The sequence below is a fragment of the Malania oleifera genome, chromosome 1, assembly GCF_029873635.1.
Source record: "Malania oleifera isolate guangnan ecotype guangnan chromosome 1, ASM2987363v1, whole genome shotgun sequence".
Taxonomy (NCBI): domain Eukaryota; kingdom Viridiplantae; phylum Streptophyta; class Magnoliopsida; order Santalales; family Ximeniaceae; genus Malania; species Malania oleifera.
The window spans coordinates 96,173,245-96,194,363 of record NC_080417.1 but is presented as its reverse complement, the minus strand read 5'-3'; the positions used below and the strand labels follow the sequence as shown (position 1 = coordinate 96,194,363).

Genomic DNA, 21,119 nt, shown 5'->3' with positions numbered 1-21,119 from the left:
GATAGACCTCTTAAGTTATTTTGTGGCAAGAAATATGTAGTTTTATATTCCAACAACAACATGAACTCGACAAAATCGAAACATATAGACATCAAGTTCCTAGTTGTTAAAGAAGGAGTTCAGAGTGGTCAGTTGTTTGTAGAGAACATTGGTACAAACTCTATGGTTTCGGATCCGCTTACTAAGGGATTGCCAGCTAGACAGTTTCATGAGCACACTACTCAGATGAGTGTCATATTTCTAGATAATGTTTAGTTTTAGTGGGAGTTTGTAATTTATGGATGTTTTTTCTTTATTCTTTTTTTTTTCTCGATATAGACATGTTTTTTTTTTAGTTATTCTAGTTTATGGATTATTTTGAGGTTATTTTCTGTAGAAATAAAGTTTGGTTTTCACATTCCAATTTATGTTATGGTTTGATCTCACTAAGGTTTAAGGTGGACCAATTGGAAATAGGCATGTTAAGATCACATTGCATGAACTTTCCATGCTACACATTCACATCATAATCCATGTCATTCAGTTGTACTCGCATATGTGACTATTGATGGGTCGAGTTACGAATATTGTAACAAAGACTGCTTTGATCCTTTGTTAGTATAATTGATGGACCGGATTGGTTATAGATACATTTTGGTATAATAGCAAAGTTGAGCTCATTTGGTTATTCTTTGTAATACATAATTACGAGGTGAGAGATTGTTGGATCAAAATTCAATTATGGGCATATATGTGAAACAATTATGTGTTGTGGACTATCTAATAAGGAAAGACTCTATTTAAAAGTGATCGGTTATTTTGAATTATAATAGGTTTTAATGTATCCGAAACAGTTGTGGACCTTTAATGTGTAGATACTTTAATGGTTATTTCCGTTTATTATGATGAGCAAAAACGGAAATACACATATATGACCAACAGTTATATATATAGTGGTTATGGTCCATGGATCACACAGACGGTTCTATAATTTCTCTTTTGTCATCCCATCGCCAAAAGAGAATACAAAGAACACGGAAGGAATTCTTTGGACATTACGTGTTGATCTGGAAGACCATCCGCAGGACTCGACACATCTTGGAACACTATGGATTCAAGTACACTTTTGCTTTCAGTTTAATGTTCTTAATGATTTGACATGACTGATTTTGGCATAATGATGGTTTTCATCAATTAAAAAAAATACTCTTTAAGTTCTTACAGAAAATTGTTTCACGTATTCCCTAATTGCCCCAGTATGCTTGAGGTCTCTCAACTTTTTCCTAGCATTGTACTCAACATTCTTAGGAAAGAATGGGGCTTTGAGCTCTCTCTTTAAGTCTGCCTAACTATCCAATACATAGTGTCTATTTTCAGTGTCATTGTACTAGGCACGCCACCATAGTTTGGCATCACCGACCAAGTACATGGTTGCAGTATCCACTTTCACCTGTTCTAAGGTCATTCTCATAGCGCGAAAATATTGTTACATATCAAACAAGAAGTTCTCTAACTCATTGGCATCATGGGCACCCCCATACGTTCTGGGTTCTGCTACCTTGGTCTTTTTAACACCCACAATGTTGGAGTTTCCCATAGTAAGAACCATCAGATTCACCTTTGCATCCAGATTAGCCATCCGAGCCTGCAAAGTTTACACAGTGTGGTGAAAGTCCTCTGAAATTTCATTTGTCAAACTTGCTTGATGCTGTTGTGATCCCATCACTTTATCAACAAGTCCCCTCAGTTGGACCATGTTGTTGGTTGTTTCTTTAACCCATGCTTCCAGTGCACTAATTCTCTCAACATTGTTTGGTGCCATGGTCACTCACCAAAACTTTCCAAATCCCACGACAAAGGCAATTGAATTCACGTAGTAAATAACCTTAGCTTTGATACCAAGTGTCACAGATTGACTATTTTCACACCTTTGTGAAGGGGCCATGCGGCACTAGTTAAAACACTTTTGCTTAACTAGCTAGTCAATAGTTTACCAACATTCATCCACGAAAAATTTTCATTAGTAATCATTTAAAATAGTAGCAGAAATAGTAATCAATTCATGAAAGTCATGACAAGCCAGCAGTAAATATTGAAACTACGTAATTCATTAACAACACTTTCGTTGACATTGTGTGCTTAGCGAGAGAGGCAAGTAGAGTAGGTTAAACATGTTGACAAAAGTTAGTGAGTTTTACAATGACTAATGAACACCCACCCTTCCCTAAAGAGGTTTTTATGTAATTATCATTTTGGTACTAGGAAATATTAAAGTGACCGAGGAGTCATACTATCTTATTTGGCATACAAATAAATTACTAACAGAAAACAACCCTACACTAGTATTTTCATGATGAAAACTCATCCCAAGCACACAAGACAAGCGATCACAGGCATGTAGAATGTCCTAAACAAGCTTAGCTTGTGACACATTGACATGTTCCAGACCAAACATAAGCGTAAAATTTTCTTATCTATTTGCTAAATTGTGGGAGTCCGTAGCAGGCTTAAATAATATATAGCCCAAACTTGCCCTCCTAGAACGTGTACATGTGGCCGTTGGCAAAGTCTTACTACTTTCAATTTGGGAAAATGATGTTGCCAATTTAAAAAAAAAAAAAAATCTATAGGACTTTACAGACTACATACGTGAAAGCTTTTGCTTTATATATATATATGCCAACTAATTACACTGTATTATTACTATTGTTCTTACTATGTAATATGGCACTATGAGACCATGATTTTTTTTTTTTGTTGAAATTTTAACTTGTACTATAATTGAAATAAAGAAATAAAAATGAAAGCTAAGACATAAAATTGCCATTTAATATATTAATAAATAATATAAAGTCTTATTAATAGTTTTTAGAGTATTAATAACATCTATATTTGTTATTCTTCTAATAAATTTTTAAGTTATTACTATATATATATAGAAAAGTTATAATTTAAAAAAAAAAAAAAATTACAAACGTGAGTAAGTTCTTCATTCTTATTTGAAGGTAAAACAATTTCTTTTTTTATTCACTACCTTTCAAGTTAAAAAAAAAAAAATTACAAACGTGAGTAAGTTCTTCATTCTTATTTGAAGGTAAAACAATTTCTTTTTTTATTCACTACCTTTCAAGTTAGCCTTTTCTAGAGTTTGCTTTTTGTAGAAAAAATTGTAAGACTCTTTATATGTAAAGCGTAAGATTTTCTTTACTATTTTTAAAATTTTGATTTATTGGACCTATCCAATTGGCGAATTGACCAAAAGGTCAAAAGTAGCCAACTAGGTGATGCATATTTATTTATACATATATTTTTAAATGATTAATTCAAAATTTAAAATCTAAAAAGTTATTTCTTTTCATGTTGCAAACAATTGTCTTCATGACACAATTTGTTTTTATTATTTTTAAGGCTGCTTTTTAAAAAAGTATATTTGAATAATTTGCATATGTGCAGTTTCAACCTTCATGTTCTAGAATATATAATAGGTTAGTTTTAATAATTATGCAAGTAGCTTGCTATACTAAAATAGGCAAAATAAAACCATATGTGGTATATGAAAATAGCTAGGCATGTATTTTTCCCGCCCAGCCGCGCCCGGGGGGGGGGGGGGGGGGGGATGAACAAATTGGGCTCCATGTGAGAACCATGTCTTGTATGCTTGCTTACTATGATCAAATTGCTTATGGGCACAATTTTAGTGGATGTATAATGGTGCCCTGTGACATTTAAGTCTTTCTCATTTCATCAAATCAAACCTTTGAGTTTTAGTTACTAAGTTTCATCCCTAACATCTAATATATATATATATATATATATGACTTAAGTTACTGTAATCCTTTATTTCATGCATTTCAATCAAATCAACAATTAAGGCCATGTTTGGTTTGTAGATTAGTGAGTTCGTTACAATAAATTATATAAGAAATTATGTTAATGAAAAACAAATAATAATGTGAAACATTTTATGAGTCTAATAAGGAATAGGATATGAATAACTATTCTCCAATTTCATCATGGGGATAACTCATATATGTTCGTTTTTGATTACATGTTTAATGAAATAATTAGGAACATATAAAAAATAACTATAGAAATGTAGAACACTTTCATTGATGTAGAGATGTCCTATATATAGGACTTGTACACGGTATAGTTGTTACAAATTCAAAAGTATTTAAATATTAAATCAAGAATATCCTAGACTATCAAATACAAACAAATATTAAAGTAATACAACTAAAGAATCTCATATCACCACAGACAATCGTATATCAGTTAATTTTCAACTGCTAGAATTTTCGGCAATTCAGCTAATTGCAGAATTGTCGGTGGTTTGCTAAAATTGTCAATGGTTTGTTGTAATTCGTCGTCAGTTTGCAGTAATTCATCAATGATTTGGTGAAACTGTCAATAGTTTTCTCCTGCAAAACATTCTGTCTGAAACCCCAAACCTTGGTCAAGACCGAGTTTCACCAAACCCAACCTTGGTCAAAGTGAGGGAGTTTGTTTGGCTCTTGAGAAAATCCCGAAGGAAATGTCAACACCATAAAAACTTAGACAAATATATTAAAAACAAAAAATCACAAGATTACTTATCTATATCCACCATAGGACCAAACACCCCCCTTTTCCTTCGTTTCGTTTCGAACCTTCAAAAATAAGAAAATACAAATGGGGTGAGCACACATGTAAATATAAAGAAGAACATAGAGAATTGAGAGAGATTTGAGGGAATTAAAAGAAGGGAGAGCTGAGAGAAGAACAGAGATAACTGAGAGAAATCTGAGTGAACTGAGAGAAATTCAAGAGAATTGAGAGAAAGAATAGAGAGAGCTGAGAGAGATCTGAGTGAACTAAGGGATGAAAGGACTAAGAGATATCCGAAAGAACTGAGAAAAGAACAGAGAGCATTGAGGGGGATGCAAGTGATTTGTGAGAAGAGAGGATTGAAAGGAGAGAACACAGAGAGAGCTGAAGAACAAATATTATTGAAAGAGGAAAGAGGAAAGAGGAGATAAGGATAGATATTCGTAGAGAGAAGGGAAGAAGAGAGAGAAAATGAACGGGAGAAATGGAGGAAAAGAAAAAAAAAGGGGGGGGGGGGGGAGGGGGGCTTTTATACCTAGGGTATGGTGGGACACGTGTTACCACTCGAGTGGTGACATGTGGCATAATCTAGGCCAAGTATCCTTTGAGCAACAAGGAGAAATTTGGGTTGTCCGATTTGTGTTTTCATTGGACGGATTGATTGCTACTACATCATTGATCCTGGTCAAACTTTCAAGACCAACTGGGTGCTGACACATGGCAGGTGATATCATGCTCACGTCACCCTATCATAGAAAATAGAAAAAAAAAAAAAAAGGAATAACCGAGTGCTGAAGTAGGTGATGTCATGTTGATGTCACTCTCCCCACCGTGGGTGGACATGTGGCCCACCCCAAATCCAACCGTGCCAGACCAGGCGAACCAGCCTAGTTTTTTTGAATTTTTTCTTTTATTTATTTACTATTTTATTTTATTTTCTGTGTAAAATTTAATTTTAAAAATAGGGAAAATTAGAGAAAATTGTGAGAAATGAGGAATAATTTTTGAAAGTCAGGAAAACAAATATATATATCTTGAGCTATTTTGAGTCGAAATAAAATGAGAAAAAGTCTTCATAAATCCTTGAAAATTCTAAATTTTTTTTGAAAAATCTCAGAAAATTTTTATAAATTTTGGAAAAATTCAAGGATGTTTCTAAAGATTATTTTGTTCCAAATTTGCTAATTTGTTCAACTTTTTCCCGAGTGTGATCCTATGACTTTGAAAAGGGCAATGAAGTATTTTAGACCTCACGTGCATTAGCTTGGGGGGGGGGGGGGGGTTATCTAACAAGATCTCCTTGTTTAGAGGTCTTATTAGATATTTCTAAAATCATACCTTAATTTTGATTCCCTTTTTTAACTTTTACTTATTTATTTGTTTTATTTTTAAAGGAGCTAATTAAAGTCCATCAAATTCAATTTATGGATAATTCATAATCAATTAGGTATTGTTTATCGAATGGGTTGTAGGGGGTGTTGATACCTTCCTCTTGTATAACTAAACTCTTGATCCCAATTCTGGTAAAAATAGATCGAGAATAGTGGTTCCTTGGCCTAGGATTAGTTTAGAGCTAAATTAAATGAGTAGTAATTAAGTGTTATAACCGAACATAGGTAAAAAATAGGTTGGTGATTCCATTTCAATTTTCAACATTTATAACCCCTCGCCAGTGTTGGGGCACATCTTGCTTGTCGAGGGCACGTTGCAACAAAAAGTAAAAATTACTAGTAAATCATAAAAAAAATGCCTTGTAATTACAATACTATAAAATGTTTAATAGATGTAATTTTCATAAAAATTTAAGGACTAAACACATCATAAGAGAAATAAATTTTGGTTCAATTTTTTAAATTCAAGTAACTTGTCAAATATAGTGTTAAAAAAAAGATAAACTATTTTAAATTCATTCTTTATAAATTAAAATTATGAAATTGAATGTTAGGTTTCTTATATGTAAAATATGAATGCTAAATGAGTAAAGAAAATTTAAATTTTTATTAATTAGTTAATCATTTTCAATACAATTCACACACTTTTCCTAAATTTATTCAGGTTGCTATGTTATTAAATATAATATTAAATTAGACCAAAAAAGTAAGTCACAATTTGATCAACCATTCGATTAAAGCTAATTTTTTAAAATTATATAAATTTTTTTAATTTTAAATATATATTTAGTCATTTAATTTTCATAAAATGTATATAGAAAATATTTTGTAATAATATAATTATTTAAATATTTTTTTTGCATATTATTAGTAATATTTATTTTTTTATTATTTTAAAATTTTAAAATAATAATTTTATTATTTTGTCGTGCTTATGTCAACTAATTAACCTAACTTAATCATTGGATATTCAATTCACTAATAAGTTTAATTTTCAAAATTAATGTCATTTTCTTAATTCATCTTATCAAAATTGAGTGGAAGGGTAAAATCGTTATTTTCTTAAGGATAAAATTTGATTTTTTCAGTAAAGTAATGGTTGACTAAGGGATACCTAATGAAAGGTTCATTTTGTTAATAAAATTAAACCTTTAGGGGATTTTGTCATAATTTTAAAAAACTCAGGGGTTGAATGTCGTACTTTTAAAAGTGAGAGGGTGTTGGTAGATTTACCCATGGGTGATATTAATTTCCATTAAATCTATTAAGAAAATGAAGAAAACCCCCCATTAAGGGCATAAATAGGGAGTTTGCCAAAGAAAAAAAAATTGAGTTAAAAAAAAATTATTCCCTGTTTGTTAAACTTTTTACTAGTGACAATGTAACATTCTAATAAGGAAAAACTATTGGCCCCCACGATATGACGCAATGGAAAGACATCAGTAAGTAAGAAGGAGTATTGAGGATTCAATTTTAAGCAGATACACTCATAGAGTTAGCTGTATCTGTGGATGGTGAGAGTTTACTTTGTGAGCTGGCGGGGACTGTGGATGGTGAGAGTTCACTTTGCGAGTCAATGCGGACCGTAGATGGTGAAAGTTCTCTGTGAGCCAGCGAGAACCGTGGATGGTAATGAAGATGTGTCCTGGGAGTTGGGTTGGCCGAACGTCCAACTAATGTATAGAAGCTGTGTCTGCATTCAGACTTAACCTTGATTAGCGAGACTTGGGGGTGGAGGATATTGATCCGTAGGTTTGGTGCCGTACCAGGGGGTCCGAAGGGCTCATTGGTAACTAAAGTTCCTATGTAATAAAAAAAAAAAGAAAAAGGAAAAGCTCTATTGGTTCAGTGTATAAATCATGAGAGTGCATTGTGATTTTTTCCCCCTAATAACAAAATTGGGAGAGGAAAACCCACAAAGAAAAAGCTCCTATGATTTCAAAGCTTGAAGACCTTACTTCTAATAAAGAAAAACTCTGTTGATTCATTGTAATAAATTACGAAATTTCATTGTGAATTTTTTTCAAAGATATGAATTACGTCTAAATTGGGAAAGGAAAATGCACAAAGACAAAGCTTGTATGATTTCAAAGCCTCAAGACCTTTTACAAACAAAGAAGCAAAAACCTCCATTTTTCCTTCACTCAAGGCGCCCAATCTTAATACCATCGCTTTTGCCGTCCTTGCTCTCTGAAAGAGCCACCGCCCCATTCCTATCCACTGACACCACCTTTGTCCTCCTTACCCTTCCCCACCCAAAATCCGCCGTATAGAGCTCGAACTAAGGCGATCCAGCCACCGTGATCCACTCGTTACTTTTATCAGGGAATGGACCATGCGACGACAATCGTTCCAAGTGTTTGTAAAGTCCGCCATTATTAAGACTACTTACGCTTTCCCCGATAGCCTCTGTAACCACCGCCACACTGTCCTCCCCTGCTACATCACCCACCTTTACCTTCGCAAGACCACCTCCCATGCAGTTCCCGAAGTATGATGCTAGGATTGGAGGCTCCAATCGCCTCCTGCAGTCTGCACTGAATAAGAAACTAGTATGAGCTAGACCATCCTTGCTCTCCAATCCCTCTCCCTTCACTAGGCACACCCACACATATGCACAAGTTAGCACAAACGTTGATAGGCGAGACAGTTCTTGTTTCTTCTTCTTCCTTTCCATGAGCGTTTGGCCAACTCTTTCCCTGAGTTTTTCTATGTCATCATGTCTCAGCATAAATGTCCCACGGATTGTGTTGCTCGGAGCATTGAACTCATCAATGAGCATTAAGCTTCTTTTAGCCTTGGGGCCGCCACTCTTCTCCCGTCCATCCAAGTATCTTTGCTTGATCCCTTTTGGGTCCTCGATATCTGCCTTTTCGTAGAATGACGTTAGCTCAGGCGGCAAGGAAGCGCCACCCAGTTTGCAAATGGAAGCCCATGCCTTCACGAACAAGGCTGCGGCTCTGCCATCAAGGGCGGCGTAGTGGGAGGTTATTCCGATCGAAAAGCTCGTGCCTAAAAATAAAGTGATTTGCAGTGCCATGACCCGGGCTTCCACCTCAGACATCGCCAGGGTGGGTACTAAAGGATGGTATTCTGTCGAGTCCCGGAAGTTGTTTCCAGAGAGATGGTGGAAATTGGCATTGGACTCGGCTATGGTGAGCTGAAGCGCGTCGTCTGCATCGATACGGATGAAGGGTTCAGTGGAGGTTGGGGGCCATACACGATGGTATGGGCGAAAGGGAGGAAGTGATGGAGGGTGAGGGAGAGAGAGTGTTTGAGTTTAGGGAGGATGGAGTCTGAGATAGGGCGATCAGATTGAGTGGTGACTTCATAGAAGAAGAGACGTTGGGTTGGGAGGAATTTCAACCACACTGCGTCAAAGAAAGTGAGGGGGAGGGAGCTTTGGGCGGGGGAGTCCGGCGGAGCCACCGGGCATATCTATAGTATTTTCACTGCAATGAGTGGTGCCATGACAAAGAGAGAGGAGAGATCTTGAATGCGATTTTTGCCAGGGTATGGAGCTAGCTGCTAGAATGCAACCCTGTTTATATATAGTTGATCAAACTAAGATAGGGTAGAGTTGGAAAATGTAGGGTACGACTGATGTTAATGACGGGAGTCAATAAATGGAAATGGCATTGGCGTGTTCCAGACCAAACATAAGCATAAAATTTTCTTATACGTCTGCTAAATTGTGGGTGTCCGTAGCAGGCTTAAATAATATATAACCCAAACTCACCCTGCTAGAACTAGGGGTGAGCAAATGGTCGGTTCAGCCAAATTCGGTTAATTAAATGAATTAATCAAAATTTTTAGTTAATGAGAACAGTTAACTGAACCAACTGAATAGAGGGGCCTCATCGAACCGAACCTGACCGAATTGCCTTTTTCGGGTAATTTAGTTAACCTAATTTAATCGAATTAATTTGAAATTAATTAATAGAAACATAATATAATTGTAAATTTTTTACCAAATACTAATTAACATATTAACATATACTAATTAATATATTAACAAATTAGCATATACTAATTAACATATTAACAAATTAACATATTAACAAATTAACATACACTAATTTATATTTAAATTTTAATTAATTATTAAGTCTGTTATTTCAGTTAATCGAATTAACATTCCTCTCAACTGAGCCGATTAACTGAACTTTGTGAAACCATAACCGAACCGACCGATCCTATGTTCTTAATTGAACCGAATCAATGAATTTCAGTCGGTTAATTCGGGTTTTTTTGAATTATGCTCACCCTAACCTAGAATGTGTACATGTGGCCATTGGAGAAGTCTTACTACTTTCAATTGGGGGAAATGATGCCTTAAAAAAAAAAAAAAATCTACGGCTTTCGAGACTCTACATTCATGAAAGCATTTGCTTTATATATATATATACACCAACTAATAACATTGTATTATTATTATGGCACTATGAGACCAAGATTTTTTTTTGTTTAAATTTTAACTTGTACTATAATCAAAATAAAGAGATTAAAATGAAAGCTAAGACATAAATTTGCCATTTAATATATTAATAAATAATGTAAAGTCTTATTAAAGTATTAATAACATCTATATCAGTTATTCTTCTAGTAAAATTTTAAGTCATATATACATATATACATACCTATATATATATATATATATATATATAAGTTTTAATTTTTTTTTTAAAAAATACAAATGAGAGTAAGTTCTTCATTTTTATTTGAAGGTAAAACAATTTTTTTTATTCACTACCTTTCAAGTTAACTATACAACCGTGCACCCTCATCCTAAATTTAATGGATGCCATGTGCACCCATTCCTAATTTCATTCCAATCAAATGATCCATGGCTACCAATATACCATAGTTACCAATATATCTCACGAAAAAAAAAAAAAAAAAGTACTATTTTGAGGTATATTAAGGTTCATTTTTCGATTCATATTTCGTCGATCAATCCTCCCTAATTCACATTTTTGCTGAAAGAATTTCTTTTGTAATTCCTTACATAAGGATTCAAAAAATACTGAATCTACGCCTAGATAAGCAAATTGTTGATAAAACTCCAAAATAACATTTTCTTACAAACCAAATTTTTTTTTCCTTCTAATTGAAATTCAGAAAAGACAAGAAAATTTTGGATTACTAACATTCTTTGGAAGGCATATCATTTATTTTCTATCAATCTCTAATTCTGATCTTCCTCCTCAGTCTAATACAACATATACTCTTTTTCACATATTCATTAACAAATTAAGAAACAAAAAAAAAAAAACAATTAAACAAAATTTAAACCTACCGTGCAATGATTCCTAATAGTAAGAAGCTACACAAAAATAATGATTCCTCATGACGTGAAGGATTTGGGACATGGCAGAGTCAACTTTTGAGTTCCTTTTACTTTTTTAGAGTTCGCTTTTTGTAGAAAAATTTGTAAGACTCTTTATATATCAAGCGTAAGATTTTATTTATCATTTTTAAAATTTTGATTTGTTGGACCTATCCAATTGGCGAATTGACCAAATGGTCAAAAGTAGCCAACTAGGTTATGCATATTCATTTATACATATATTATTTTTAAATATTTAATTCAAAATTTAAAGTCTAAAAAGTTATTTTTTTCATGTTGCAAAACAATTGTCTTCATGACACAATTTGTTATCATTATTTTAAGGCTTCTTTTTTTAAAAATATATATATCTGAATAATTTGCATATGTGCAGTTTCAACTTTCATGTTCTAGAATATATAATAAGTTAGTTTTAATAAATTATGCAAGTAGCTTGCTATACTAAATATAGACAAAATAAAACCATAAGTGGTATTTATGAAAGTAGCTAGGCATGTATTTTTCCAAGGGAAAGAAAAAAATTGGCCCCATGTGAGTATCATGTCATGTATGCTTGCGTACTAAGATCATTTGCTTATAGGCGCAATTTTAGTGGATGGATAATGGTACCCTGTGACATGTAAGTCTCTCTCATTTGATATAATCAAACCTTTGAGCTTTAGTTATGCATATAGCCTATAGTGTAACATCCCTAACATCAAATAAATCTTTTTATTTGGCTTAAGTTATAGCAATCTTTTATTTCTTGCATTTCGATCAAAATCAACAATTAAGGCCACGTTTGGTTTGTAGAATATATATTCTCAGGAATATATTAGTTTTAGTGAGTTAGTTACAATTAATTATATAAGAAATTATGTTGTTAGTAAAAAACAAATAATAATGTGAAATATTGTATGAGTCTAATAAGGAATAGGATATGAATAGCTATTCTCAAATTTCATCATGCGGATATCTCATATCTATTCCTTTTTCATTACATGTTTAATTAAATAATTAGGAACATATAAGAAATAACTATAGAAAATGTAAAACACTTTCATTGATGTAGAGATGTCCTATATATAGGACTTGTACAAGGTATAGTTGTTACAAATTCAAACGTATTTAAATACCAAATCAAGAAGAACCAAAACTATCAAATACAAAAAAATATTAAAGTAATACAACTAAAGAATCTCATATCACCGCAGACTATCGAATTAAGCCAATCTTCAACTCTTAAGATTCTCGACAATTCAGCAACTAGAAAGACCGTTGACGATTTTCTAAAACCGTTGATGGTTTGCAGTAATTCGTCAATGGTTTAGTGAAACCGTCAATAGTTTTCTTTTGCAAAACATTCTGTTTGAAACCCCAAACCCCGGTCAAGCTGAAGTTTCACCAAACCCAATCCGGGTCAAAGTCAGGAAAAATGTTTGGCTCCCGAGGAAATCCCAAAGGAAATGCCAACACCATAAAAACTTAGAGAAATAGATTGAAAACAAAAAATCACAAGATTACTTATCTATATCCATCATAGGACCAAACGCCCCCCTTTTCCCTCGTTCTGTTTCGAACCTGCAAAAATAAGAAAACACAAATGGGGTGAGCACACATGTAAATATAAAGAAGAACATAGAGAACTGAGAGAGATCCGAGGGAATTAAAAAAAGGAGAACACAGAGAAGAGTAGAGAGAGCTGAGAGAGATATGAGTGAACCGAGAGATGAAAGAACTGAGAGATATTCAAGAGGACTGAGATTAGAACAGAGAGAATTGAGGGAGATTTGAGTGGGAGAAGAGAGGAAGAGAGGGGAGAAAGAAGATAGAATTGAAGAACAAAGATAATTGAAAGAGGAAAGAGGAGATAGATATTCACAAAGAGAAGGGAAGAAGAGAGAGAAAATGAACAGGAGAAATGGAGGAAAAGAAAAATTAAAGGGAGGGGGGGCTTTTATACCTAGGGTATAGTGGGACACGTGTCACCACTTGAGCGGTGACACATGGCACAATCTGGGCTGAGTATCCTTTGAGCAATATAGAGAAATCTAGGTCGTTTGAACTATGCTTTCACTGACGGCCAGATTGCTGCCACGCCATTGATCATAGTCAAACTTTCAAAACCAACTAGGTGCTGACACGTGGAAGATGACATCATGCTGGAGTCACCCTGTTATAGTAAATAGATTAAAAAAAATGGGAATCACTGGGTGCTGACACGTGGTAGGTGATGTCATGCCGATGTCACCCTCCCCACTGTGGGTGGACATGTGGTGTAGAGGCCCGAAAAATATAGTAATGAAAATAAATAAGGAAAAAAGGAAGATGGTTTGGGTACAACCCAAACCGTCGACGGTTTCGTGGGGAAGTAGGAAAACCATCGACGGTTTTCTTTTTACCGCTGGACGGTTACAGGTTAAATGGTAAAAAAGGGCGGGTAAAACCCAAACCGTCAACGGTTTTCTAAGAAGAGAAGAAAACCGTCGACGGTTTTCTTGGCAGAATGGTTTTTAAAGGGAACCCGTGAGCTCATTTGTAAATTAAAACAAACCAATTTCTCTCTTTCTCTCTCTCTCTCTCTCTCTCTCTCTCTCCCTCTCCCTCATCAAACCCTACGGCCCTACCTCCATTTTCCTTCGATTCTAGCTCTGTTAAGCCCCGTTTTTACAATCAGAAACCACCACGAAGTTCGTGGGAGGATTTTCTACAACTTCACTAGAGCAGATTTTCAGTTTGAGGTTCTGGGGCACCACTCCAAAATTGAGGTAAGGGTGTTAAATATTAGCTTTAATTGTAAAATTGGAGTATTTGAGGTCTAGGGAATATTAAATGATAATATTATGGAGATTGAGTTGATTAATTTGGGAAAAATATAATTTTAGGTTTTTGAGTTTCGAATGCCATGGGGTGTAGATATAGAGTTTCAGCAGGCTTAATAGGAAATAGGTAGGGGAATATATTAAGACAGGTATTTTTAGAAAAATTTAACGTATATTATACAGTATTTGTTTCAGAAATTATATGTATGAAATAATTAGTTTTGGGAATACTGATGTTGAACTAAGGAAACTTTGATTTCAGATTTAATATAATTTTGTCAGTAAAATATGTTTTCTAGGTCAGATAATATGATATAGTAGTACTCACTTGTGTGGCGTGAGTATAGATGATTTTACTGTAGACTTATAACATGTTGGAATATTTTATGTTTTCATGGAACAAGCATGATTGACCATATTTTTAGAAAGATGATGATCAGTACAAAAATTAAGAAATTTTTCAGTATATTATGATAATACAGCCAGCGCAGATGTTGTGATCAGTTTTAATATGATGATATATTAAGAAATTATGAAATGACAGCTTTTATTCAGAAAGATGTAAAAGCCATATTTTATTTTAGAAATATAGAAATGTTATTTACGAACAGAAATATTATGTGAAATGTATCATATAGTAACAGAACCCGGATGGTTACGTATGTTAAGAGCACGGTGCCGTAGCTAGCTAGCCAGATCGGAGAGTGGGATACGCACTGTGTGTGACCCTCCAGAGGTTGACGGAGAGTAGGATGGGTGGACCAAATTAGTATATAGCCGACAGTACAACCACATTATTTAGGAAGTGTGGGTCAGAGGCCGATTAGCCAAAAGTGTAGGCAGAGAGTAGGATACCCTCTTTGTACTGACCCGTTAGAGGTTTGACAGAGAGTAGGATGGGTAGGATATGATGGGTGAGCAATCGTGTGTAGTTATGTCATGTTTGACCTAACCTGGTAGGCCAGCCAGCGTTATGTCTAGCCTACAGCCGCACAACCCGAATCATGCGAGGTTAATTCATGATATACAGATATACATCCAGGGTATAATTTCAGTAATATATAGATTTAACAGATGATTTAAATGATACGTGAAATCATTATGATATAGTAAGATTATGTTTAAAAGTATAGTTTTCCATGTGTTATTAGTTTCAGCTTATTATAATATGATAAAAATCACGTTGCTACACACTGATATTAGCCTATTTCCCTTACTGAGAGGTGTCTCACCCCAGCATTACAAATATTTCAGGAAACCCAAGGAGACGAGTGGAGCAAGCTTCGTGATAGAGGAGTTTGTTGGTATTACCCCAGTTGTAGGAAAGTAATCGTGTCAGAGGTAGGATGAATTTTTGGGGTATATATGTGTATATGTAGAAATTTGAATCTCTCGTATTGTATATAAGTTAAGTATGTTATAGTTTCGCTGCTTAGATGACATGTATGTATAAACAGGTAAATTCCCTACACCTATGGGTCTGGGTTGATTTTTGACTATGCTTTATGATATCAAAGTATTTATAGTATGTGAAAAAAAATATAGTAGAAAATTGGGGCGTTACAAGCTTGGTATCAGAGTGTAGGTTGTTAGGTTCTATAGACTTTAGTGTACAACAGAAACAATACCGGAGTATAGGAATAGATCAGAAATTTAGTGAGTCAATGTTGGGAAAATTAAGATGAGTATATAAGGTTTTGTTCCGTAATCGGGAAGCAGGATATTCTTACTAGTTTCCTTGTTTTTCCTAGGGTGATGATTTTAGGAAAGTCATAGTAAACTATTGATGGGTTGTGTTTTTCAATTGCTGGACTGAATCTTAAATTAAGAATAAGGACGTCAGGTTAATTGATGCTATGAGATTTCAGTTAGATAAATATGTTAGTTATGTTATGCAGATAGGGTCCTTAGACTATGTTTATTTCCTTTTCAAGATGGACCTGAGGGGTAGCAGTGCTCACGCCAATGGGGATTATGGTCTAGGCCCCTCTAGTGTGGCGGCGGCGATTCAGACGCAATTTTGCATAGTATAGCTCAGCAGATTATGGCTAAGATTGCACAGAGCTCTAGGGAGCAGGGAGGACCATTTGTAGACTAGGGTTGCACTATAGAGAAGTTCGCCAAAATGAATCCTTTGGTGTTTTCAGGAGGAGTTGATCCAGCAATTGCCGAAAACTGGATGTAGGAGATTGAGAAAAAGCTTTCGGTGTTGAACTGCACCAATGAACAGAGGGTCCTATATGCTACATATAAGTTGATAGGTGTAGCTGAGAGATGGTGGACAGCCGTGAAATTGCTTGAGGAACAGAGACCTGTACCAGTGGCCATGACGTGGAATCGATTCAAGGAGATGTTCTTTGATTGTTATTTTCTTCCCACTGTTAGATAAGTTAAGATAACATAATTTTTGAATTTGACACAGGGGCAACTGACGGTTTAGAAATATGCAGCAAAGTTTATCGAGCTATCACGCTTTGCTTCCTACATCATTCCAGATGAGGTTAAGAAGGAGAGAATGATTGAGGGGGGTTTGAGGCATGACATCCATAAACAGGTGGCAGTCCTAAAAGTGTAGGATTTTTCCGAATTAGTGTACAGGGCCACAGTGGCAAAGGAGAGCAGCCAGAGAGATGTGGGGACGTTGAGTTAGAGGAAAATGCCCACACCTCAGGGATTCCAAGCAGGGTCCAATCGAGGCCCTTGGAGGGGAGACAGATACGGCAGATCTCAGAGGTAGGATATTGGGAGACGAGAGGCTCATGGCGAGCAGGCTTATCCAGTTTGTCCTACATGTGGAAAGAGACATAAAGTAGACCATTTGGCGGAAATATTTAGGCACCCAGGAGTGGTGGCTAGCGGAGGAACATAGCCCTGGTGAGGGTCTGTGCGTTGACGCTGGGAGATGCTGAGGCTACAGGTGATGTCATGATAGGTATGATTATTGCTTTATCATATAAAGCTGTTGTTTTATTTGACTTAGATACCAACCATTCATTCGTGTCATTAGGGTCCATCAAGCTGACTGGAGTTGAGACACAATTGTTAGATACTGATTTGTTTGTAGCCACGCCAACTTGATTAGTAGTGAGATGTGGAAGGGTACTTAAAAACTATCCAGTGGGCATTTAGGAGAAAATATTGCCAGCTGATCTTTTAGTATTAGATATGTAGGGATTCGATATGATATTGGATATGGACTAGCTAGAAATTAACTACACCAGCATTGATTGTGTGACACCTTGATTTTTCATACCAATTTTTTTTTTCAATAAATAGAAAATATTCATTAACCATCGGCCACGTCAACAACTCTGATACCACTCACATGACTCGACCCACATTGGGTACTGGGTAAACAAACATTTTGTTAGCTTTACCGTGATCCCATTTTTCATACCAATTTTTTTTTTCAATAAATAGAAAATATTCATTAACCATCGGCCACGTCAACAACTCTGATACCACTCACATGACTCGACCCACATTGGGTACTGGGTAAACAAACATTTTATTAGCTTTACCGTGATCCCAAGAGGGGGGGTGAATTGGTATTTTTAAAATTTAATCCCTAAGTCAATCTCCTAACACCAATATATTCACAACCCTATGGTCAATCTAGTGCAAGTAAAGTAAATGTATACCAGAAAGTAAATAAAGCAATTTAATCAATCACATAAGCACCAGAAAGTAGCAAAGAGAGGGTGTCACACAGATATGTTATCGAGGTTCGGCCAATTGCCTATGTCCTCGCCTTGGCAAACAAGCACAAGGATTACCACTAACTTGCTCACTTAAACGGGTGGAGCGTCACCTATACAAACCAGGTCAATTGGCACAGGGTTGATCTCAACCTTTACACCAATCCTTACCGGGTTAGATTCCGGCCCCCTCAGACCACGCTTGGAATCACTCAAATTTACAATCAAATGGTACAATATAAAAATGCTTTCATGTAAAGCAGATTTGTACCCAAATGCGTTCAATCATATACACCACAAATGATTTAATATGTAATCTCAGTGTGGTCTAAATAATTCAACTCTCAGATGTATTTTCTATCAGTGTAATCCGTACATGAGAGTGTCAACAAGCAATCTTTGTATTTCAAGATGTTCACAATCAAGATGCTCAAACAAAGATATCACTCAAGTTTCAAATATTCCAAAGTGCAGAATATCAATCACGTGAATAGTGTATATGCTTGGTTTGCAAGATATATGTAATCTTTGTATTCAGCAAAATGATATGTATTTGAATAAATATTGCAATAAAGACCAATATCACAAACGCAAATATCTTTTCACAAATATATCAATGTAAACCCCACAAGATATTTGGGTAAGTTTAGAAAACGTTTTGCAACCCAAAACAAATACCAAACTTCCTAAGTTATTGCAACGAAAATGCAACACTTGGAAGTTCAATACAAGTCTTCTTAGGATAGGCTTATTAGCAAAGCCCCCTAAGAGAACTTAGGTTTTGCTCTCATAAAATTGATTCAATCTCACAACAATGAGAGAGCAAACCTTTTTGTATAAACACTCAAAACACTTATAGAGTATTTAGGAACTTGAGAAGGTAAGCTAAAGTGTTTGTAGAAAGAATATGAGTAGTAGAGAGTATTTTGCTTGAGAGAGAATTTTGAATTTGTTTGCTTAATCAAGTTCCTAATTTTTCCAAATGAAGGGGTATATATAGACACCCCATGAATTATGACCATTGGGGACCTATTGGAAATTATTAGGAAAGTTTAATGACCTTTTAATTATTTTAACCCTGCTTTAAAAAATTAACCATGGTAAAAAAATAAGGGCAACCCGAGAGGTCCGGTCGACCAGAACCATTTTGGTCGATCGAAGTTCATATGGTTCAGTTGACCAGGACACTTTTGAACTGGAGACTCAGTTGACCGAAAGTGCCTGTCCAAAAGGCAATTTTTCATTTTACCGAGGTTCGGCCAACCAAGCCATTTTGAACTGAATGGTTTGGTCGACTAGACAGTTGAGACTTCTCCCAAGGACCCTTGGTTGACCAGGTAGTTGGTATTCAATTTTGGCTTGGTCGACTAGATGGTCAATTTGTTGACCTTAAGAGGGTTCGGTCGATCGGGGGATTTAAACTACACTATTTCGGTCGATCGGGACCTTGGTCAACTATTGACCCAGGCCGGTTTCGGTCGACCGGGGCAGAATGAACTGCCTTGGCCGGTCGAACAAAAGTGCACAATGTGTGCATTTCGGTCCTGTTATGAATCACATAAATCCTATTCAAGTGCCTAACATTCATAGGTGCAATGGTGTGTGTCCTAGGGTCATTTATGTCCAATTAAAGACACCAAAAAAATCTGGTGTTGGTCGACCGAAGGGTAAACCCTACGGTCTTTCTATGGTCACTTTTAGTTTATGGTTTGTTTGAGCTTACCTATTAGATCATGTATGTGATGTGTGTAAGCTTATTACAAACCAATCCCTATTTACTTTTACAGACCTATAAATAAATATAAAATACAGTACAAATAGAGATTAGGTCTTCAACTTCACTTTCTCTTTGTGCATTATGATTTGCCAATTTGAGTTCTTGCACATAACTTCAAAATACCCATTAGATACAATGAGTATTTTTCATAATCAAAACCGAGCGTGACCTATAAGGTCAACACATTTTATTAATATTGACCTAACAACGGAAGACATAATGTACGTACCATCTAGAATACTATACTTAAAGTATCAATATACATGTTTACACATTTCTATTATACCCAAAGACAACACAACTCTAAGGGAATTACACCTCCTTAGTCTAAAACTCACCTTGTATATTAGGGTATCCGCTTCATACTATCTTGGAGCCCTATCACTAGGTTGGTGTATATGTGTGCAATGCCGACCTCCCATGAGTTAATTGGCACACTTACTTGACGTATGGTTCAGATGAGGTCGAAGCGGTAGACCACAATGGTACTACAAAGACAAAAGACGTTCCCCTCCGAGACACGGGGGTCCGAGGGCAGCGCCCCTCGAGACGGTATGGCCTATCCAGTGTGAACGGTGAGCACGGTATGTCAAAGATGGCTACTAATGTTAAAGATGACAACTAATGTCAAAGTTGGCCATTAATGTCGAAGACGGCCACTAATGTCAAAGTCAGCCACTAATGTCAAAGTCGGTCATGGTACCTCACCTACCATGGTAGGTGAGCTACCACCACCTACCATGGTAGGTGAGCCACCCATGTGCTTCTTCCACGGACCAAAGGATATAAATAAGACTCCCCCCACTGGAGCACCACACACATCTTGATTGCAAGATTATGTCATCTTTTTTTTTTTCTATTCGTTGTCCTTTCGCTATTGAAGCTCATTTAGTGAATGCATGGTTGGACAGATTGTTGTAATCCGATTGTTGTAATAAAACTTTGTGTTATCTCTTAAATGGTTTCTTCAAAACAGATCTTGGTGTTGTTATTCTACATGGTATCAAAGCTGAAGGCTACTAAGAAGAAACAGCTATAATTGTTGAGACGTTGCAATGGCAGGAACTTCATCTTCAGCTACTGCATCTCCACCAGCACTTCGGATACGTCCACCAGCATTCACAGAAGGAAAGCTAGACGACACGAACTACACTTTGTGGAAGTTCAAGATGAGTGCTATTATGGATTCATATGAACTACTTGATACAACTCAAGGTATGGATCTAGAACCGATTGGCACACCTGATCCCACCAATCTTAAGGTTATCATCCCTCCAGATGTTGTCCTCGTCAAAGCATGGAAGAGGCAGAATGCAAATGCACTTTGGACTATTGTCACAAGTGTATCCAATTCTGTACTTACGTTGACATACATCCAAGGCTGCAGATGCTTGGAATGGTCTTAAGAATCAATATGAAACAAGGAACCAAACACGCATTCAGAACTTGGAGAATCACCTTACTATAGAAAAGCTACATGATGGAGAATTGGCTGAAGTATTCATCACCTGAATAAAATATTTGTGTGATCAGATG

General features: G+C 35.7%; 1 pseudogene; it reads right to left on the bottom strand.

Annotated features, from left to right (window-relative positions):
- Positions 1-1,465: 1,465 nt before the first annotated feature.
- On the bottom strand, positions 1,466-20,298 carry LOC131147713 (malonyl-CoA:anthocyanidin 5-O-glucoside-6''-O-malonyltransferase-like; annotated as a pseudogene).
- Between the last annotated feature and the right edge of the window lie 821 nt (positions 20,299-21,119).